At 39.3% G+C, this 9,217-nt stretch overlaps 1 non-coding gene across 1 annotated transcript; it reads right to left on the reverse strand.

The window, feature by feature from the left end:
* Positions 1-8,881: 8,881 nt before the first annotated feature.
* Positions 8,882-8,955, reverse strand: Trnat-ugu (transfer RNA threonine (anticodon UGU)). Its single transcript has one exon. It is a non-coding gene; the product is annotated as a tRNA-Thr (tRNA).
* Between the last annotated feature and the right edge of the window lie 262 nt (positions 8,956-9,217).

Consider the following 9,217-nt stretch of genomic DNA (forward strand, 5'->3'; position numbering starts at 1 on the left):
TCTTCAGAAACACTTTCCTTGCCATTGCCAGCCTACAATTTATATCCTCTCTACTTCGACCATCATCAGTTATTTTGCTCCCCAAATAGCAAAACTCATTTACTACTTCAAGTGTCTCATTTCCTAATCTAATACCCGCAGCACCACCTGACTTAATTCGACTACATTCCATTATCCTCGTTTTGCTTTTATTGATGCTCATATCATCCTTTCAGGACACTCCATTGCGTTCAGCTGCTCTTCCAGGTCCTTTGCTGTCTCTGACAGAATTATAATGTCATCGGCGAACCTCAAGGTTTTAATTTCTTCTTCATTGAATTAAATTCCTGATCCGAATTTTTCTTTTGTTTCCTTTACTGCTTGCTCAATAAACAGATTGAATAACATCGGGGATAGACTACAACCCTGTCTCACTCCCTTCCCAACCACTGCTTCCCTTTCGCGTCCCTCGACTCTTACAACTGCCATCTGGTTTCTGTACAAATTGTAAATAGCCTTTCGCTCCCTCTATTTTACCACCGCCACCTTCAGAATTTGAAAGAGTATTCCAGTCAACATTGTCAAAAGATTTCTCTAAGTCTACAAATGCTAGAAACGTAGGTGTGTGTTTCCCTAATCTAGCTTTTAAGAGAAGTCGTAGGGTCAGTATTGCCTCATGTGTTCCAGTATTTCTACGGTATCCAAACTGGTGTTCCCCAAGGTCGGCTTCTACCAGTTTCTCCATTCGTCTGTAAAGAATTGGCGTGATTATTTTGCACCTGCGACTTACTAAACAAATAGTTCGGTAATTTTCACATCTGCCAACACCTGCTTTCTTTGAGATTGGAATTATTATATCCTTCTTGAAGTCTGACGGTATTTCGCCTGTCTCATACATCTTGCTCATCAGATGGTAGAGTTTTGTCAGGGCTGGCTCTCCCACGGGTGTCAGTAGTTATAATGGAATGTTGTCTACTCCCGGGGCCTTGTTTCGGCTTAAGTCTTTCAGTGCTCTGTCAAACTCTTCGCGCAGTATATCATCTCTCATTTCATCTTCATCTACATCCTCTTCCATTTCCATTATACTGTCCTGAAGTACACTGCCCTTGTATAGATCCTCTATATACCCCTTCCACCTTTCTGCTTTACCTTCTTTGCTTATAGCAGGGTTTCCATCTGAGCTCTTGATACGCATACAAGTGGATCTCTTTTCTCCAAAGGTTTTTTATTTACTTATTGTTCCGTGGGACCAAATTAAGGAGAAATCTTCATGGTCATGGAACGAGTCAATATATGAAATTATAACACGATAGTAGAAACAGATAAAATGAAATATAAAAACATAATCAGGCAACAAGTCGTAAGTATAAATAAAGAAAACCAACAATGTAACACTGGAATTAGCTTAATTTTTTAGCTCTTCCAGGAGCTCCTCGACAGAATAGAAGGAGTGAGCCATGAGGAAACTCTTCAGTTTAGACTTAAAAGATTTTGGGCTCCTGCTAAGATTTTTGAATTCTTGTGGTAGCTTATTGAAAATAGATGCAGCAGAATACTGCACTCCTTTCTGCACAAGAGTCAAGGAAGTGCATTCCACATACAGATTTGATTTCTGCCTAGTATTAACTGAGTGAAAGCTGCTAACTGTAGGGAATCGCCTAATATTGCTAACAACAAACGACATTAAAGAAAATATATGCTGTGAGGGCAATGTCAGAAATCCCAGACTATTGAATAGGGGCCGACAAGAGGTTCTCGAACTACATATAGCTCGAACAGCCCGTTTTTGAGCCAAAAATACCTTTGGAATCAGAAGAATTACCCCAAAAAAATAATACCATACGACATACACGTATGAAAATATACAAAGTAGACTATTTTTCGTGTTGAACTGTCACTTATTTCAGATACTGTTCTAATGGTAAATAAAGCAGCATTTAGTTTCTGAACGAGATCCTGGACATGGGCTTTCCACAACAGATTACTATCTATCCGAACGCCTAGGAACTTGAACTGTTCCGTCTCGCTTATATTATGCCCATTCTGTCTGATCAAAATATCGGTCCTTGTTGAATTGTGAGTTAGAAACTGTAAAAACTGAGTCTTACTGTGATTTAGCATCAAATTGTTTTCCACAAGCCACGAACTTATTTCATGAACTACATTATTTGATACTGTTTCAATATTACACACAAGATCCTTCACTGCCAAACTGGTGTCATCAGCAAACATAAATATTCTTGAATCACCTGTAATACTAGAAGGCATATCATTTATATAAATAAGAAACAGCAGTGGCCCCAGCACCGACCCTTGGGGAATGCCCCACTTAACAGAGCCCCATTGCGACTGAACATCACTACCACTCTCAATATTGCGGAGAATTACCTTCTGCTTTCTGTTCTTAAAGTAAGAGGAAAACCAATTCCATGCTACTCCCCTTACTCCATAACGGTCCAACTTCTGCAGTAATATTTTGTGGTCAACACAGTCAAAACCTTTCGTTAAATCAAAGAAAACACCTAGCGTTCGCTACCTTTTATTTAATCCGTCCAAAACCTCACAGAGAAAAGAGAATATGGCATTTTCAGTTGTTAAATCATTTCTTAAACCAAACTGTACATTTGACAGCAAATTATGTGAATTTAAATGCTCCAGTAACCTTATATATACAACCTTCTCGATAACTTTATCAAACACCGATGGCATGGAAATAGCTCTAAAGTTGTCAACATTATCCCTGTCTCCCTTTTTATAAAGTGGCTTCAGTAGAGTGTACTTTAATCGGTCAGGAAACCGACCACTACTAAAGGAAAAGTTACAGATATGGCTAAGTACTGGGCTAACATACACAGAACAATACTTCAGTATTCTGCTAGATACCCCGCCATATCCATGAGAGTTCTTGGTCTTTAGTGATTTACTTATTAAGTCAATCTCCGTCGACCTGTCTCTGCAGACCAGCCACTTCCTTTACGACTGACCATATGGTTTTAATTTTATCCTGAGACTTAGCTATTTATCTGCATACCACTTACTTTTTGCCTTCCTAATAACATTTTTAAGCACCTTACATTACTGTTTGTAATGGGCTGCTGCATTTAGATTTTGACTGTTTCTAACGTTTTGATATAATTGCCACTTTGTTCTATAAGATATTCTTATCCCTATAGACAGCCACCCAGGCTGCCTGTTTGTGCTAGTACCCTGTTTTGAACGTTCTAACGGAAAGCAACTTTCAAAGTGAACGAGAAAAGTCTTGAGAAAAGCACTATATTTATCGTCTACTGTCTCAGCGCTATAAACATCTTGCCACTCTTGTTCCTTGATAAGGTTTACAAAGGTCTCTGCAGCAACTGGATCAGCTTTCCTACACAGTTGATAACTATATTTATCATGTGTTGCAGCACAAAAATCTTTTAGAGTTATAATTTGTGCATCATGATCTGAAAGGCCATTCACCTTTTTGCTAACAATGTCCTTCTAGTAATGAGGAATGAACAAAAATGTTGTCTATGGTTGTTCTACTGTTCCCTTGCACTCTCGTTGGAAAGAACAAGGATTGCATAAGATTATATGAATTAAGGAGGTCTACCGGCATCCGTTTCCTTGCAGAATCACTTACACAATTAATATTGAAGTCACCACATATAACTAACTTTTTGTATTTCCTATAAAGTGAACCTCCTCTAACTTTAGCAAAATGTTGTGAAATCGGCGTCTGGTGATCTATAAATAACAACAATTAGAAGTTTAGCTCCATTAAATTTAACCACACCTACACAACATTCAAACACCTTTTCAGTGAAGTACTTTGAAACATCAATTGACTCTAATGGGATGCCGTTTTCCACATACATGGCTACTCCCCCACACCGCAAACAGCTCCTAGAAAAGCTGCCAGCCAACCTGTATCCGGGTAAAGGAAGCCTCTGAATTACCTCCTTAATGAAGAAGTGTTCAGATATACCAATAATTTCTGAGTCAAAATCTATAAGCGGTTCACTAACTTTATCTCTAATCCTTGTACATTTTGATGAAATATACTAATTCCCTCATTACTCGGATGCCTAAGCTTTGTCAAAAGTGGTTCTTTTGTTAGAGAGAATTCCCTTAAGCAGGAATACCTATCAGCTGACTTCAATCTAAAAAAGGTGCAGCTCTAACACCCACTATTGCAGGAATTTTCCCATGAGTTCTCCCACCACACCCACCTATGCTGTCACTTTAATTTTCCTGTAGGCAGTATCTATCTTACACCTAGTGATATGCGCCTCTACATCCTTACATTTGTCCTCTAGCCATCCATGCTTAGCCATTTGCACTTCCTGCCGATCTCATTTTTGAGACGTTTGTATTTCTTTTTGTCATTTCTCCTTCATCAGTTAAATTCAATATATCTTCTGTTACCCAAGGATTTCTACTAGCGCTCGTCTTTTACCTACTTGATCCTCTGCTGCCTTCACTATGTCATGCCTCAAAGCTACCCATTCTTCTTCTACTGTATTACTTTCCCCCATTCCTGTCAATCGTTCCCTAATGCTCTTCCTGAAACACTCTACAACTTCTGATTCTGTCAGTTCAACCAGGTCCCATCTCCTTAAATTCCCACCTTTTTCCAGTTTCTTCAGTTTTAATCTACAGTTCATAACCAATAGATTGTGGTCAGAGTCCACATTTTCCCCTGGAAATGTCTTACAATTTAATACCTGGTTCCTAAATCTCTGTCTTACTATTATATAATCCATCTAAAATCTTGCAGTATCTCCAGGTCTCTTCCACGTTTACAACCTTCTTTCATGATTCTTGGACCAAGTGTTAGCTATGATTAAGTTATGCTCTGGACAAAAATCTACCAGGAGGCTTCCTCTAATTTCTTACCCCCATTCCATATTCACCTACTACGCTTCCTTTTCTTCCTTTTTCTACTATCGAATTCCAGTCACCCATTACTATTAAATTTTCATCTCCCTCCACTATGTGAATAATTTCTTTTATCTTATCACACATTTCATCAATTTCTTCGTCATCTGCGGACTACTGTGGTGGGCTTGGGCTTCGTGTCTATCTTGGCCACAATAACGCGTTCACTATGCTGCTTGTAGTACCTAACCCGCAATCCTATTTTTCTTATTCATCATTAGACATACTCATGCGTTGGCTTCATATTAGACATCCTAATACTTATATCTATATTCGATGCTAACAATGACGCCGGTGGATAGACTACCATGAAATAACTGACCGTCGAGAAAGTCACGAATATAACCGACAAGCTAATGGGCCCTTCGCAGGAAAAGGTTTTTCGCCGCAAAAAGCGGAAAACTGGAATCCAGCAAATGAGTAAAAAATATATATTCACTGACAGTAAATTAGTATACGTACACAACATACACCACAGTAGTCTGGGATTGCTCTATTACGTAATAGTTTTTGTCTTTGTATCTTGCAGCTTTAGTTATTTTTAATTAAAAGAGATTTTAGAAGGACCGAAAGAACATTTTGGACTACGCTACAGATCGTTTTGTTAGCACAGTCTTGACTTCGTAATCACTTTCTTTGACTTCGGCAACTCTCAACCAAAATCTCCAACCTAACCGAGACAATGCGCTACGATACAGCCGAGATCATGACAAGAGAATGGGCTACATTACACTTGAAGTAATTTTATATAGATACGGATCTCCATGACCTGTGTACGTCTAATATAAAAGATCTCCGAACCACTCTCCTCAAATAGATCGCAATCTTCACTTGACCTTTAACTGTTACTATTTCAGAATTAAAAACCGAATTCAAAGAAAACTTGGCTACCAGTCACAAAACTAGAAAAATAAAAATAATAAAAGTGAGAACGTGAAACAGGTTAGCAATAACCATAAACAGGAGATTCTACAGGAAATAAAAGTGAGAAAGGAAATTATTAATATTATCGACCGTTTAGGAACTGTAGGCTACGAAAGGGATGAAATCATTTATCGAATAATTGGTGGAAGAGTTAGTGTGTTTTAAGATTAAATCCAAACAAGAATTAGAGAAAAATATATCGAAGCTAGGCCGATATTACGAAAAATTGCTAAATCTCGAGACAAATTGTGTCCTGTATTAGATGAAGAGTTTGTGCCCGTAGTACGGATAAAACAGTATCTGCAGCATCAACAGAAACTTCGGACATGTGTTTCATATTTCATCCAAGCCTGCAGGCTATAAATACTTAAACAAAATACCACTATAGGGAAATTACCTACGAAGAAGTTCTTGGTAAAGAAACACAGGACACAAATACGTGTGTAGGCTTAATATGCACTACAACTGTGTTTAAAAATCACTATACTAGCTTTGGACTAACGACGACCGAATATCAATATAACCTGTACGCTTTCCAAAGCTGTTATCCATGAAAAAGCTAGACGGCGTATCGTGAACAAAATACAATTGAACACCGAAACAATGAAATTAGCTGACAATGGGCACTGACTTTAGTCACTGGGCACTGTTGAAAATTTGTGCCAGACCAGGATTAGCACCCGAGTCCCCTGGTTACTAGGGAGAGGCAATGATCATTGTGTCCGAATTACGCAGTGGGCAACCTAATTGCACCAACTGCCCGAGCATGCCGTTCATCAGATCCAAATCCTCAATTTCTCCATAGACTGCTAATGCAGTGCTCCTTGAACATTATCCTCCTCGCCTTAATTATACAGTATATGGCAAAAAAAATAAAAAAACTGACACCGAATATATACAAACTTGGCCTTACGAACATTGCAGACACACGTCGCACTTCAAAGAATTGACCGTTGCATTGTTTACTATAGACCACGAATAAAGTAACGTAAAAAAAAGCTCTGCGTCTATTGAGATCATGATTCAGAATTAAAAAAACTTTAATAAGTCGCCTGCATATTACAGTTGATGCCGAAAGAGGAGAACCACTATTTTCCCACAAACGGAAATATAGTTAAAATTACGCTTCTATTTCGGCTAGTTTCGGCGCTTACTAAAAATTGTACTGAAAGTTACATAGTGGACTCTCCCCTCACCCCACCAGAAACGTAGTTTTCGTGGCTGTTGTGCGACTTTTGTACACAGCTAGAGAAAATGTGTTAAATATGGCGCGGACGGAAACACTAGGCTACGCTACAGGGCAATCTGCTCGCACAACGTTTACTCGGCATTCATAATCGTTGGCATAAACAACTCTCAATCAAATTACCTCCCTACAACCTAACTTAGATCTCGGGCTACACTACCCATCGGCCTGTCATCACAACCAAAATTTCATCAGGAGCGGGGATTTCCTGTATCTCTCTCTAGGCAAATATGTCAGTTATTGTAGATTGATTGTCAGTCTCAACTACAAGATTTACTAATGATAAACACTTTCGAGACGGCTCATAATTTTAGAATAGTTCTCTTCGTCTTACTTGGCATAAATTGTTCGCTGGCATCCCTACAGCTAGCTCCCTCAGTGTCTGCTTCTGCCATCGCACCACGCCAGTCTGTTGCTTTCTTAGCAGACCGAACGCACCGCACATCCGACACCTTCGGAATCACTCAATGGCCAGTTAGCAACTGAGCCGAGCACTGTTCACATTGTGAAAGGAAAACTATGCAAAGATGTACACTCAAATGGCACGACTGAGTAGCACACACACACAGTAATATCTGTGGAATGTCCATCGACGCGCGTGGAACGAAATTCTTCTCGCGAACGTACAACGTCTCCGAAAAAAATCTCGTGACTATATTCCGCCATTACGGCCAGGTTCTCATTCAAATGAGCAAAAAATGGTACATTTGGAAATTTTTTTGAGACAATGAAAATACATTCGAAGGATCTGTTTGGAAATTACGAGTGATCATACTATGAGCTTTATTTTAGATTTTCAGTAAAAAAAAAATGGCGCCCGTAATTATGATTTGATCAAGGGCCTGCGAGTTGAAGTACGCAGAGTGCGTGCAGTGTGGCCCCTCAGATGTTACCTGAAATCAAAAATGGATAACATCAGTTGATACTACATTATTTCTCTGAAATTAAAAATGGATAACATCAGTCGATATTACATAAAATTTGTGGGAACGCATACCGAACCGCAATGAAACAACCTTAAATTTAACGATACAGTGCTAATTCGAACTTTGAGTTCGATTTTTGGGGGTTTGTTTCACTCCCTATGCCCACACAAAAATTAGTTAATATTAACAAATGTCGTATTATAGCTATAAGCTCCTAAGAAAAATGTTTACTTTTCGGGGTCCGTGGTAGAAGTTAAGAGGTTGAATCACTTTTAGTTTATGCTGCATGCCGTTCTGAGAAATAAACGTTTCTCAAAAAAAAAAGTGTTCGAAGTTTAGAGAAAACTTTAAGTTATATTATTACTTCGATTTGCATGAACTGAGTGTTACATATATATTTTTAATGTTGCTGAACAGGAAGCTGAAGTCAGATTTTCAATATTCAAAGCGGCTAATCCAATACGGAGGGCACAGGATTATGTTTTGACCAATTTTTACCAAAAATGCATTTTCGTTATTTACGTTTAGTCTGCAATTCAAGGAGTGCTTATGAGCCCTACCTCTAGCTCGAATTGTTCCTACATAGCAATTCCCTGTTCTTCTTGGCAGGAAAGGCCGATCTGTGTAACTTGGATATGCAGCAATCGTTATTCGTCAGTATTTTCGGCGAGTCTGTTTGCATGCATTCTGTAGTATGAATCGTTTTGAGCACGTGCGACACGGGACGAGTTTTCATCTACATCTACATGGATACTCTGCAAATCACATTTAAGTGCCTGGCAGAAGGTTCATCGAATTACCTTCAGAATTGATAATTAATTGGAACCCTCAGATGCCGATAGGTGTTGTTGATACAACCTCGATGGGGACAGCCGAAAATGTGTTCCCCAACCGGGACTCGAACCCCGGATCTCCTGCTTACATGGCAGACGCTCTATCCATCTGAGCCACCGAGGACACAGATGAATAGCACGACTGCAGGGACTTAACCCTTGCACGCTTCCCGTGAGACCCACATTCCCAACTGTCCACAATCAACATACGTAATGTACGTAATAGGTATTTGCCCATCCACTCATTACTCGGGCACACTAAGGTGACGATTCCCGTAAGAGTTCGGGCAATCTTTGCGCATTCGCACAGACGAAGGTTAATGGCTGGGTAGCCTTTAACTACATATATGAAGATAGTAACTGTTCTCGAAGGAACAGATACCACT

The sequence above is a fragment of the Schistocerca serialis genome, chromosome 12 (assembly GCF_023864345.2).
Source record: "Schistocerca serialis cubense isolate TAMUIC-IGC-003099 chromosome 12, iqSchSeri2.2, whole genome shotgun sequence".
NCBI lineage: Eukaryota > Metazoa > Arthropoda > Insecta > Orthoptera > Acrididae > Schistocerca > Schistocerca serialis.